Here is a 13,712-nt window from a genome sequence, read left to right as displayed (position 1 = left end):
GTCCATGGACATCTGGAGGGCCGCAGTTTGACTGGCCCTGTTCTAGAGGATTGCTGCATTGGTCTCCAGCAGAACAGTTAGATTTAGGGACAGTTAGCACCGTGGAGATCGACGAGAATTTGTTAAAAGCTCTCTCCAAACCTCATGTCCAGAAACTCTGGTGTTTCCTAAAGTGTTACTGGTCTTAACCTAGCTGTTCTTCATGGCTTGAGCTGTACAATCAGCTCTGAAGTTTGAACTATCCAATTGTCATGCATTCATTCCTCAAAAAAGCACTGGCTCGTCTTACAAATCCCTCCCCAGGAGGGGGTTTCAAATCTGTTCTTTGATAAAGTAGCAATATTAATTTTCTTTTTAAAAAATAACCATTTAGGTTCCCTCTCCTCTGCCTTTGGATCCTTTGCAGCATCTTTCCCCGTCAGCCTGACTCCAGCTAGGATTAGTTCAATGTGGAATGCAGTCCTGGCGGAAGGATGGAGCGAAGTCTCCAAAATAAGGGGCTTGGAGGGGGCTTGGAGGGGGCTTGGGGGGCAGAGGCAGAAGGGAAGGCCAGATATTTCACAATCAAGGTGTGAGAAAGCTGATGTTTCACAAACTGGCTCCAAAGTTTGTCCACAGCACCAAAGCGGACAGGAGGGGAAACCGTTCCAAAGCCGACGCTGTCTAAAGCAGACACTGCAAGGGAGGCAAACGGAAATCAGAACGGTGAATCTGAAAGTCACTTGTAAAGGTTTTGCTAAGCAAAGCAGGGATGCCAACCCCCAGGGGGGACCTGGGGATTCCCCTAGAACCACAGCTCATCGCCAGACCACCGTGATCAGTTCCCCAGGAGGAGATGGATGCCTGGGAGGGTGGCCTCCGTGGCCTTGTACCCAACTGTGGTCTCTGCCCTTGCCAAGCGCAGTCCCCAAATCTCAAGGAGTTTCCCGACCTGGAGCTGGGCAACCCCTCTTTTTGCTGGCCGGCGGTGGGGGTGGGGTGGGACCCGACAACCCTGACAATGTTTGCTAAAGCGTCCTATGCAAAGGAGGCTCCAGAAATGGTGTGCTAGCGGTGAAAGAGTTAAAAGAGACATCGAAACACTGTTTGCCATTCCAGCCCAGAGTCCCACTGTTGGGCTCTTCAAAATCCTCCCTGCCAGGCTGAAATCCTAAATTGCTGCTGCCCTGCCTCCCCCCCCCCCCCCGGGAACACTTCTGTCTGCTGTCCATAATCCTCAGCATGGGCAAGATTGGGGTTGAGGCCTCCGAGGAGGGGCCTGAGCCCGGCCCATTGAGAACCCGCCGAGAAGGAACTCAGAGCCCCTTGAGGCGCAGAGAAAGAGGCTGAGACAAAAAGCCTCTCCCGGGCTAGCCAGTCACCCCACTGCTGTTATGTTATTTACTGCGGTCAGCAGGGGGATTGTTTCCCTTGGGGGAGGGACAGAATTAAGCTTCAGGGCTGGGGTTTCTCTTCCCTGTCTTCTCTGGCCCTCCACAAAGGTGGAGCACTGCTAAGGAAGGAAGGAAGGAAGGAAGGAAGGAAGGAGAACAGAAACAGGAAAGAACAACAGTAGACAGGAAGGAAGGAAGGAAGGAAGGAAGGAGAACAGAAACAGGAAAGTACAACAGTAGACAGGAAGGAAGGAAGGAAGGAAGGAAGGAAGGAAGGAAGGAAGGAAGGAAGGAAGGAAGGAAGGAAGGAAGGAAGGAAGGAAGGAAGGAAGGAAGGAGAACAGAAACAGGAAAGAACAACAGTAGACAGGAAGGAAGGAAGGAAGGACGGAAGGAAGGAAGGAAGGAGAACAGAAACAGGAAAGAACAACAGTAGACAGGAAGGAAGGAAGGAAGGAAGGAAGGAAGGGAAGAGAGAGAGAGAGAGAGAGAGAGAGAGAGAGAGAGAGAGAGAGAGAGAGAGAGAGATGGGTGAGGGTGAATCAAAAGTAGGGACACCAATCTCCAGGTGGGGTCTGGAGATCTCCCAGAGTTGCAGCTCATCTCCAGAGTACAGAGATCAGATCCCCTGGAGAAAATGGATGTTTGGGGTATTGGCCTCTCTGGCATTGTACTCCACAAAGGTCCCTGTCCTTCCCAGGCTCTATCCCCAAATCTCCAGGATTTTCCCGGCCTGGATCTGGCAACCTTGTCCCCTATCTCGGGATACCTGGCCACCCTCATCCCAAAACCTCCGTCAGTTTTTTGCCCCCACCTTTAACTGCAGTTAAATCTTCTGAAGACTGATTGATTCCAGTGAGAGGTGATTAAGGTGAACGTTTTTTCTCTCCATTAAAAGCAAGGGGACTTGCTGGATGTCTGTGTGTGTTGTATGTGTGTGTGTGCTGGTCTCCTTTGCTCCCATCCCAGTACACAATGAAAGGCTCCTGGCTCATGTGCCCCAGCCATCCAAATGCCCCGCTAAACCATTCATTGAGTCGTGGAGATGAATTTGACCCTGCTATTAAGCCCTGCCCCAGATGGCCCAGGTTCGGCCTGATCTAGTCACACCCTGAAAGCTGAGAAAAGTCATAGAATCAGAGAATCAGAGAGTTGGAAGGGACTTCCTGGGTCATCTAGTCCAACCCCCTGCACTTTGCAGGACACTCACATCCCAATCGCTCATCCACTGTCACCTGCCACCCCCTTGAACCTTCACAGAATCAGCCTCTCCGTCAGATGGCTATACAGCCTCTGTTTAAAAATCTCCAAAGATTGAGAACCCACCACCTCCCGAGGAAGCCTGTTCCACTGAGGAACTGCTCTGACTGTCAGGAACTTCTTACGGATGTTTAGATGGAATTTCTTTTGAATTAATTTCACCCCATTGGATTTGGTCCGTCCCTCTGGGGCGAGAGAGAACAACTCTGCTCCATCCTCTACATGGCAGCCTTTTAAATAATTGAAGATGGTTATCAGATCCCCTGTTCTTCCCAGGCTCAGCAAAGGGTTAGCATTTGGAGGGGAGACCGGCCAGCAATTTCAGGGTAGCTCTGCAGAGGCAGTCAAGGGCAAACCACCTCTGCTGTTCCTTATGGGATTGCTGTCCATCGGGTACAGCTTGGCACTTCCCAGCAGCACCTTGGGCAAAAATCCCCTGTTGAAGCTTCATGCTTGCCACCGACTACCAGATTGTGGCATGCGGTCTCCATGACGAAGGGGTGCCACGTTGCAAGGACTCGGGCAGAGGTAGGCTGCCCTAGAGGCTATTCAGCTGCCTACATCTTTATAAAGCCAGAGCCAGCGGGGTATAGTGGTTAAGAGCAGTGGACTCTAATCTGGAGAGCCGGGTTGGATGCCCCATTCCTTCACAACGTGCAGCCAGCCGGGTGTCCTTGGGCCAGTCACAGTCCTCTTAGAGCAGTTCTCTCAGAGCTCTCTCAGCCCACCTATCTCACAGGTTGTCTGTTTTCGGTAGAGGAAGGAAAGGCAATTGTAAGCTGATCTGAGACTCCTTCGGGTAGTGAAAAGCGGGGCACACAACCCAACCCCTCCTCCTCCATTTCAGTGCTAGGTGCTGATTGGCAGCTGACTAAAGATTCAGTGGCCGAGTCAAGGTCTGTCCAAACTCAGAACTGAACGATGGGTCATGCAGTCCTATGCATGGATGCTGGATGTTCCACACAAGGCGTGTGTTAAACCACCTGTCCAAAATAGACTTCCTTGTGGGACAGATTCCAGATCAGGCGTGCCCTTTAAATTAAACTTTAAAAAGGAAAAAAGGAGGCACAGCCTTGAGGATGGATGGTTAGCAATGGCAGGCGTGATCTCTCTCCAACATAGCTGTTGCTGTAGTGGGATTTGCTGCTGCTTTATATCCATGAGGAATTCCAGCTAAGCAAGCTAGCGTAAGGCCCCCCAAACCCATGATGCAGTGAGGCTGCCTCAAGGATGTGAGATAGTCCTTCCCAAGGCCTGTGCCCTGGGACTGCATCTTGAGAGTATTTGCCAAGCAGAATGGGACTGACTCCCTGAGCGGTGGCATTCGTCTACTAGACCGTGAACTTTCATTGGGTTGCCTGCTGAACAATTCTCCTTTGCGGATCCTTCTCAAAAACAATCCAGAAGGACCCTTTTGACATTTGTAGGGTTGCCAGCCCTGGGTTGGGAAATACCTGGAGACTTTTGGGGGTGGAGCTAGGAGTGGGGGCAAGCAGTATAATTTGGGGCAAGCAGTATAATGCAACGAAATCCAAAGCAGCTATTTTCTCCAGGGAAACCGATCTGTTTCCGGGAGATGAGCTAGGGGATCCCCAGGGGGGACGTATCTGGGAGGCTCTGAGGACTGTCACTGAGATGTTTCTGCAGTGGATGATTGCTGCTCTCACCTGCAAGGCTGAATTTCATTCATTCATTCATTCATTCATTCATTCATTCATTCATTCATTCATTCATTCATTCATTCATTCATTCATTCATTCATTCATTCATTCTATTCGTATACCGCCGCTCCCAGCAAGCTGGCTCACTGCAATTCACATCAATATCGATTGGTTAATTATTAATTAATATCCAGCAAGCCTTGTTTTGTATGTAATCCCTGATAATAAAGGAAGTACTGCACAATTTATTTGGGTTATTTGTGGTCTGTTTTCTCCCTACGACTCCAGGGGGTCCCACAGCCCGTACAGTCAACAAGAGGGGACGTTCGAGAAACAAAGCGATAGGATCCGGACTGCAGAAACGGGGAACTGGGCAGAGATCTTAAAAAACAGAACCGAAGCAAAGCATAAGTGTTAACATTATCGAAACATTGAACAATGCAACCATCGCATTGTCGGATCCTACTGCACATAGGAGCATCAGCCACACTCTCCACCCATTGACCTGAGTAGATTCAAATGGGTAGCCGTGTTGGTCTGAAGTAGCACAATAAAATCAGAGTCCAGGAGCACCTTTAAGGCCAACAAAGATTTATTCAAGGCGTGAGCTTTCGAGTGCAAGCTCTAACGAGCTTGCACTCGAAAGCTCACACCTTGAATAAATCTTTGTTGGCCTTAAAGGTGCTCCTGGACTCTGATTTCATTTACCCGAGTAACTCTGAAGACCATTTGTCACAGGGCCACCCTAGGAGTGGTCCGAAAAGCCCTCTGGAATAAGGGGAGCTTGTGGAGATTCTCAAAGGCCCTTAGAAGCTGCGTCATCATCCCTGATGAACTATTTCGGTCGATAGTACGGTCAGAACTTTTGGGTAGGACAAAGTCTGTATCCAGGGGCACCTTTAAGCCCAGCCAAGTTTTATTTAAGGCGTGAGCTTTTGTGTGCGCGCACGCTTCTTCCGACAGTGAAATGCAAATCGCCAGCCTACAAATACAAAGAGAAAGAGAGAGAGTGAGTGAGTAAGCAGTAGATTCCTCTCTCCGTATATTTGTGGTCCGGTGATTTTCACGTCATTGTCTGAAGAAGTGTGCGTGTGCACACGAAAGCTCACACCTTGAATAAACCTTGGTTGGGCGTAAAGGTGCCATCGGTCGGTCCCAAATTTCATTCAGCTCCTTCGGACCAACAATACTTTTGGGTGGGAGGGATATTGTTTTAATGCCGTTATTCCTCTCGAGGCTAGATGAAGGGGCCCGAACTTGATAGTTTTTAAAGGAAAAAATAATCCATGTGCATGGATTGTGGGGAGGAGAAAAGGGCAGGAGGAAAAGAAAAGAAAAAAGGTTGAAGCCCTGTCCATAGAGACAGGATCTCTCTCTTTCTGTCTCTCTGTCTCTCTCTCTCTGGCATGCTGTGCTGCCAGCCAAAGGCAGGGAGTGACCAGCCAACTGGGCTGGGGGAGGGAGAAAAGAGGCATTTGTGAACATGGGATGCTGTCTTTAGACAGCTCAAAGTAAGGAAGCGGGAAAGGGAACATGTAATCATATGTGGGCCTGTAAAGGGAGCTTCTTCCTCCTGGGTGACAGGTTTAGGGAGGCATTTACAAGGTGTTTGAGCAGGTAATTAGCACTCAAAGCCAGATGCAGGAAATAGTTCTGGTCACCTCAGACACAGAATACATAATAAGCCGAAGGGCTTCATTTTCAATGGATGACTGCCTCGGAACAAAGGCCCCAAACAGAACGGAGGGCAGGACTCAGGGAGGGTAACCTAAGAGCCGCTCGGGCTCTTTTCCCATCAGTTTGCAAGAGTTTTCCCCCCCTCCCCCACCGCCCTTCTCGTGCAGATGATATATTAAAGATTTTGCAAGACAAGTACTTTTTCTTTGGAGGAAGAAGGAGCAAGAGTTGTTGTTGTTGTTGTGGGGGGGGGGGGAGAGACCCACGTGGAAATGGCTGGTGATGGCAGCCAAAGAGAAATATTTGCTGATTTATTTTCTGCAGATAGCCTCGGAAGAACTCGTGTTTTTATTGGTCCTCCATTGTGGGGGGTTCGTTCGGCTGAAATCTGCCAACTGCTGTGGATAGACGACTTGGATCCGGGCTCCAGTATTAATCGCCTCGGGGGCTCCAGTATTAATCGCCTGGATGAATAGTTACTTCAGTCTGAAAGTACCACCCTTGCATTTTTGCCTGCCTTTTCTCTTATTTATAGATTCACGTTGGTCTGAAGCAGTGCAACGAAACAAAATCAGAGTCCAGTGGCACCTTTAAGACCGACAAAGATTTATTCAAGGCGTGAGCTTTCGAGTGCAAGCACTCTGTGCTTGCACTCGAAAGCTCGCACCTTGAATAAATCTTTGTTGGTCTTAAAGGTGCGACTGGACTCTGATTTTATTGTGCTACTTCAGACCAACACGGCGACCCATTTGAATCTAGTTTAATAATAGTCAAACCAATGAACAACTTCTACTCACTGTAGCTGCCAGGTTTGCCAACTGAGTAGCTCCCTTCTTGGTCTAGGGTGGGGGACAGGTACCGAAGAGGGGCTGATGGCCCTTCTAGGGCCATCAAGAACCCCCAGGGTTTCATGAAACCCTGGTTGAGGAAGCCTACTCTAAGCAATACATCACATTGTCAAGAAGTGAAATAACCACCTGCATAAACGCTGTGCCCATTTGCACCCCCTACTTGCTATGGAGATCTTTCCTCTAGTTCGCTCTTTGGTCTTTCCTCTTGGCTTGTCCGGAAGTATTTATTCATGCGGAGGTTCATCTTGAACTTCGTAGGGGCTGCAAAATAAATCGCCATTCATCCCAACCTAGTTTTCTTTACTCTTTTTGATAACTGACAATTGTATTAAGAGTTTTCTACAATTGAAAAGAAGAAAAAGGACCAAAGACAGGAGAAGGGGGGGGGGAGAGAGACAGAGAGAGAGAGAAAGAGAGAGAACAACACATCCTTTTCATTACATTAATTATATTAATTTAAGTCTCCAGCCAAACAGTTCATAAACGATAATATATATATTACAGTATAATTCTAAACGAAGGAATGTTGAGATTTTAACTGATTGTTCTTATAATGGTTGTTACCTGCCCTGAACTGCAGAGGAAGAGTGGATTAGAAAAATAAAATCTTTTATTATAGCAAACTCACTTCTTAAAAAAAAACAAATTAATTCCAAATTTACTTTCTTTAATCGCTAAAGCCACAGGCCTTCCAATCAGTTTTTCCTCTTCCCTGCAAGAAATCAGGAAGAGCTTTCCAAGTAACCATTGAATCGTTGTCTCCTTTCTGCTCAGTGCTGTGAGTTGAGCCATTTCGGCAAATTCTAGCATCTTCATCAGCCGGTTTTCTGCTGCAGGCAAGTTTGTAGTTCTCTGTGCCCTCCATTGCTGCCACTTTAAACTCGTAAGCGACCTTGAAGAGGCTCCGAGAAGATGCTCTTCAGTGACCTCAGCATCACCTTCTTGTCCCATCCAAGAGCTCTTGAGCAACCTTCTTTAGACTCCAGCGCTGGGCATAATAAAGACCTAGAAACAGGAATTCCCTGCATGTTTCTGTGACTTAGTGCAGGCCTCAAGCTATTTAAAACCTGTCAAAGAACGACCAACTCTTGAAACGTCTTCTGCAGTGAGAAATCAGGGGGATACCTCTGATGTTCCCGAGGCCCTAAGAGACTTCTGGTCCGTCTTGTGACTACAAGGCTTGCCTCATTGGAAGCTGGTATTATAGCACTAGGGTTACTCCAGTTAATATGGTCATATTATGAGGAAATAACAGCACTTCAGAAGCAACCAGTATACCGTGACCCAATATATGAACCTGATGAACCTTCCTGACTACTACAGTCAACCTCAGAGACCCTGCTTTGGGTCCTGCCTTCTTAGATTAGGTGGGTGGCAACCTCAGACGGGGACTTCTTGGTCGTAGCACCAAAACCTTGGAAGATTCATCTTTTTCCTTCTGTTGCCATCTTCGGTCATCGAGTGAAGACTTTTTTGTTTTATCTGGCACACCCTCCACGGCTCCTCCTTTCTAACCAGTGTCTCAACTGCTGTTTTAATGTATTTATACACATTTTAATAGTTTTTTAAAAATTGTTTTAATAATGTATATTGGGGAGTTGATTTTAATGGTTTTGATTTTATCATCTAAGATTCTGGTTTAATGGCACCTTAGAGAGCAACAAGATTTGGGGGAATATACTTTCAAGACTCAAAGCTCTCTTCTTCAGATACCTTTTGCAAACTTTTACCCCCCCCCTCCCTCCCCAAATCTTGTTTGGCTCTAAGTTGTTACTGGATTCGAATCCAGATGTTCTCTGGCAGACCAACCCAGTGGCTCTCTGAAAGGGATTTTATCATGCATGTTTTAAATTCTTAGCCCCTTTGGGCAGAAAGGTGGGCTGCAGATTTTTCTAAATAAATAAATAAGCGATCGCTAGCCGCTAAAGCACACCACTTTCAGCATGTTTCTCAATTCGGCGCTGTTATAAAGAAAGCTCTTGTTTCGCCCAGAAAGGGTGAGAGAGCAAAGCCAGGCAATGTCCTTCTGAGGTTCCTTCAGGCCTTGGAAAAGGAGGTTGTAACTGCATAGAGCAATAGAGAGGGGTGGATCAAAGGTGGCTTATGTCACAAAGTAGCAATTTAGAGCCACGACTCCGGATTTGTAGGGACAGGGGAAGACTGAAGCCAATTATTCTCTGGCCAGCCCAAGCTGCCAGAGATCACGTTGGCTTCTGACCTTTCCCCAAGTGCCCCATCAGCATGTTCCTCTGCAGCTCCGGGAAAACGTCTTTGAACAATGCAACGAGTGATGTCACAGCTACCCAGCCTCAGTGAAGGTTTCAGGATACTTCTGGAAAGCTTGTATATGCCTGGTACGGTGCCTCTCAGCCTCCCCTCCCTCACAGGGTGTCTGTTGTGGGGAGAGGAAAGGGAAGGTGACTGTAAGCCACTTTGAGCCTCCTTCGGGTGGAGAAAAGTGGCATCTAAGAACCAACTCTTCTTCTTCTTCTTCTTCTTCTTCTTCTTCTTCTTCTTCTTCTTCTTCTTCTTCTTCTTCTTCTTCTTCTTCTTCTTCTTCTTCTTCTTCTTCTTCTTCTTCTTCTTCTTCTCCTTCTCCTTCTCCTTCTCCTTCTCCTTCTCCTTCTCCTCCAAGAACCAGCACAGGGAGGCCACCAAGGCTATGGCCAACCAGCTCTGCTTCTCCCTTGCCTTGAAAGCCCCTTGCTGGGGTCGCCATAACATGATTCGATGACATGTAAGTATATCCGCAAGAAGCTCAGTTCCTGGTTCTGCTTCTTTCTGAAGATAAGGCGGCAAAAGCAAAGGGGAAACCTGAGCCCCCAGAAGTCCACCAGATGGATTGGAAAGACCTGGCATCATCTTGCCTGGGGCACTGTAGGGACCGCTCTTTCCAGGACATCTGTTTTGGGCCCACTTTCTGACTCTGGCCTTTGAGTTGGACTTAGCGACATTTCTTAACAATGACACTCTCTGCTCTTTCTTATGCAGACCTTGAAGTGTGCTGAGCCAAGTTAGATGGTTCCAGAACTGGGGCTAGGTGCAAACTGCAGTGGTTCTGTGACCTGCTTTGATGGTCCAGTTAGGGTTGGGAAATTCCTGGAGATTTTGAGGTCGGCCCTGGGGAGGGCGGGATTTGGGGAGGTGGTGTGCCTCAGCACAGTATAATGCTATAGAGTTCCCCCCCCCCCCACAGCCATTTCCTCCGGGTAAGCTGACCTCTGCTTACCCAGAGACCCCAAGCTCCCACCTGAAAGTTCAGACACAAAAACGGGATATGCATCTTAAAGAACAATAATAATAACAAGAGTTGGTTCTTATATGCCACTTTTCTCAACCCAAAGGAGTCTCAAAATGGCTTACAATTGCTTTCCCTTTCCTTTCCCCACAACAGACACCCTGTGAGGTGGGTAAGGCTGAGAGACCCCTGATATTACTGCTCGGTCAGAACAGCTCTATCAGTGCCATGGCGAGCCCAAGGTCATCCAGCTGGCTGCATGTGGAAGAGCAGGGAATCAAACCCAGCCAGATTAGAAGTCCGCACTCCTAACCACTACCCCAAGCTGGCTCCCAAAGATAAATGCATTTTTTAAATGAAGGGTCTTGATTCAGGCAGGCGCTGCACAAAGGGGGAATCAGAAAGACCACTCCAGTCCACAAACTCATTTTGAAATTAAAGACGGGAATCTATAGAGAAGAGGTGATGAGGCTCCACCCACCGGTGCTACTTGCCCTTCCCTGCCTAAGCACAAGGTGGCGCTACAGCGATTGCTCGTGGGGCTCTCCCTGCCTCTTGTTCACACCTGCGGAACAGGTTGCCCCCCTGTGGGGTCCTGACCTTTTCGAGTGTTCGGGGCCTGGTAATTATTTTTCCCATATTGGAACGACAAACCTCAGAGCGTCTTGCACGGAAGACGTGGCACCAAAACCAATTAAGGTTTGTAGGGCAGACATCCCTTTAGTCTATTGTTCCCCTTTTAAAGAAAGAAACAAAAGGAGAGATCCTTTGAGTTTTGATGGATGACCTAGCGCCGGTGCCAAAGACCAGATTTCAACTATTAATAGCCGGTTTTCCAGATCCCTTTAATAATACAGGAACTCTGGCAGATTAAAAAACCGATCTCTCTCGGCACTCACTTAAATTTAATCCACCGCCCTTTGCCAGCAACACACAGAGCGGAGAGGGTCAGAGAATCATTGTGCGAGTGGAAAAAACACAATTAATTTGGTATCAAAAGGTAATAGGATAAGGCCTTGGAAACTCTCCTCTATTGTTCTGCGGAATTAACTTCGGCAGGTCAGATGCCACTGGTCCCTGACCTCCGGCTCGACAAGATCTGAACGGGTTAGCGGCAAAAGAGAAATGTGTGTTTTTAGTGCATCAATAAGACCTTTTGGGGTGTTTCCTTGCGCGGCTTATTTTGTTTTGTAAAGAATTATTCCTGGCAACAGATACACAACCAATGAAATCTTTTTATGCTGCTTACAGATAGACCGTTTCAAAAATTTGCAGCCAGTGGGCAATTTGCCTTTGGTACATGATTTTATTTTTTGTTTCTTTTTTTTTCCCCTCAGGGAGTTGCCAGGGATGCCAAATTCCTGGAGATTTATTGGTGGCTCCTAAAGAGACTGGAGTTTGACAGCATAGAAGCTTCAACAGGGGTAGGAGGCCACAGAGACTGCCTAAAAAGTAGCCATTTCCTCCAGGGGTCTCTGTAATCGGGAGATCTGTAGTAATTCTGGTACGACTCCAGGACTTGGATCCCAATACAGATAGGAGCCATGATATACTTTGACTTGGAATGAGGTTTTGAAAGCTTGAAGCTGCTCGGTAATTACTGTACAATTTAATGAAAAACAGAGGACTTGCCACTGAAGAAATATTGGCAATTGAAAACGGGTGATATCTGGAAACCGCCCTGATACCTTCGCTTTGCTGAAAACATTTACTAGTATTATCACAAATTCTAAACTTCCTTAGCATAAAAAAAGAAAACAACCTAATTTTTAAAATTTGAGTACACTCTGGGACTGTCACCCTCTTCGAGGGCTGTAATTCCAGCTCCAGAGCATTAATGTCCCTCCTTTTCCAGCTCCTCACTGCAGTTCAGAGGGTGCCCGCCTGCCTCAGCCGACACCAGCAGCTCCAAGCTGCCCACAGACCACCCCCCTCCCATGCTGCCTTCAGCTCTGCCCTTCGGTGGCTATTCCAGATCTCGAACGCTAGAAAGAAACTATTGAGATTATTGAGAATATATGCATTGGTTTATTTTATTTAATTTAGCCCCATCCTCCATTTTAGTCAGTAATAAATCCTTGAAAACACTAAATAATTCAAGTGTCTTTCTTTTTGCAGAACAAGATTTGGAACATCTAAATTCAGTTTTTCAACCTGACCTTTATGGACTTGAGAAAAGGGAAGACTTGCAGGAACTGCTGGGAAAACTGCCTCAACTTGTCCCCGCCCCCCTTGCTTGTTTGCATGTGTTCAAGCACCCATATCTCACTTGATGCAGAAGACGAAGGACCGGGGGGGGGGGGCTGGTGAGAAATAAGAGGTGCCAAGAATCCTGCTGCCCTGAGGACTTCCCCACCACCGGTTTGGTGGCCTCCCATGTTGAACTTCTCAGTCGACTCTCTTAGGCAACACTTGTCGGTCCTTTTCAGAATCCTAAGGGCCTTACCACTCTCGTAAGCCACTCCAATGTATATGTGCCACTGCTAACATGACCTTGAATATAACATTTGCAGCAAGTGGACGGGCTGTTAACTATTTTATTTTAAAACACTGTTATTAAACACGCCTACACATTGCTGGCTACCGATTATGTGTTCTTTCTGCATGGATAACTCTTAGTTCTAGGAGCCTCCTGGAGGATAGGGCTAGCGGTGGCCGTGAGAACTAAAGGGAACTCCCACGTTCAAAGACATGAAGCCTCTGAACCCCAGAGTCAGGAGGGGACATCAGTAGAAGACAGCCTCTCTGAGTAGCTGGTTGGCCACTGTGTGAGAAGGGATGCTGGACTGGAGGGACCTCTGATCTTCTGATATTCTTATGAAAGCCTCGGCCTCTCTGCCCTGTTGCTGGATCTCCAGAGGAACTGGCTGGCTTCTGTGTGGGACAGGATGCTGGACTAGGTGGACCACTGGTCTCACCCAGCAGGGCTTTTCTGATGTTCTTATGAAGGCCTCGGCCTCTCTGTCCCATTGTTGGCCCTCCAGAGGAACTGGCTAGTCCCTGTGTGAGAGAGGAGGCTGGACTAGATGGACCCCTGGTCTGATCCATCAGGGCTCTTCTGATGTCCTTATGTTTCTGCCCTGTTGTTGACCTTCCAGAAGAAGTGGTTGGTCCCTTTTTAAGGCGGGATGCTGGACTAGGTGGGCCACTGGTCTGACCCAGCAGGGCCTTTCTGATGTTCTTATGAAGGCCTCGGCCTCTCTGCCCTGTTGTTGGCTCTCCAGAGGAACTGGTTGGCCTCTGTGTGGGACAGGATGCTGGATGAGATGGACCCCTGGTCTGATCCAGCAGAGTTCTTCCTATATGTTCTTATATGGTAATGGGCTTGCAGACTGGTTCAGGCATTCCCTAGACCCCAAGTGTTTCTAGTCGCCCACTGCCCTGAGGGTGCCGACCTTAGTTCAAATGGTTGTGTATGCAGATCATAAATGAATGAATATTGCACTGTGGACACTTGAGGCCATGCAGCCAAGGGAAGCTCACTAGCATCTCTACAGCGGAAGTCACTCATGTGCCTGTGGTGATCTACACACTGGCTCCATGTTCCTTTCTGGATGGAAGTGCTTCCTGTAAAGGAATTCAGTAATGTTTGAACGAGGCCTTAAGACAAGGGAGCCATTATTTCTTGTTGAAAACTGAGATGCTGATCATG

General features: G+C 47.8%; 1 long non-coding RNA gene across 1 annotated transcript; it reads left to right on the top strand.

Moving 5' to 3' along the window:
- The first annotated feature begins 10,171 nt into the window (after positions 1–10,171).
- Positions 10,172–12,636, top strand: LOC143842955 (uncharacterized). The gene is made up of 2 exons (XR_013233407.1): positions 10,172–11,484; positions 12,179–12,636. It is a non-coding gene; the product is annotated as an uncharacterized LOC143842955 (long non-coding RNA).
- The last annotated feature ends 1,076 nt before the right edge of the window (positions 12,637–13,712 follow it).

The sequence above is a fragment of the Paroedura picta genome, chromosome 8 (genome assembly GCF_049243985.1).
Source record: "Paroedura picta isolate Pp20150507F chromosome 8, Ppicta_v3.0, whole genome shotgun sequence".
In the NCBI taxonomy this organism is placed as follows: Eukaryota; Metazoa; Chordata; class Lepidosauria; order Squamata; family Gekkonidae; genus Paroedura; species Paroedura picta.
Note: the sequence above shows the minus strand (reverse complement) of the source record. Positions and strands in the feature narration are given on the sequence as shown.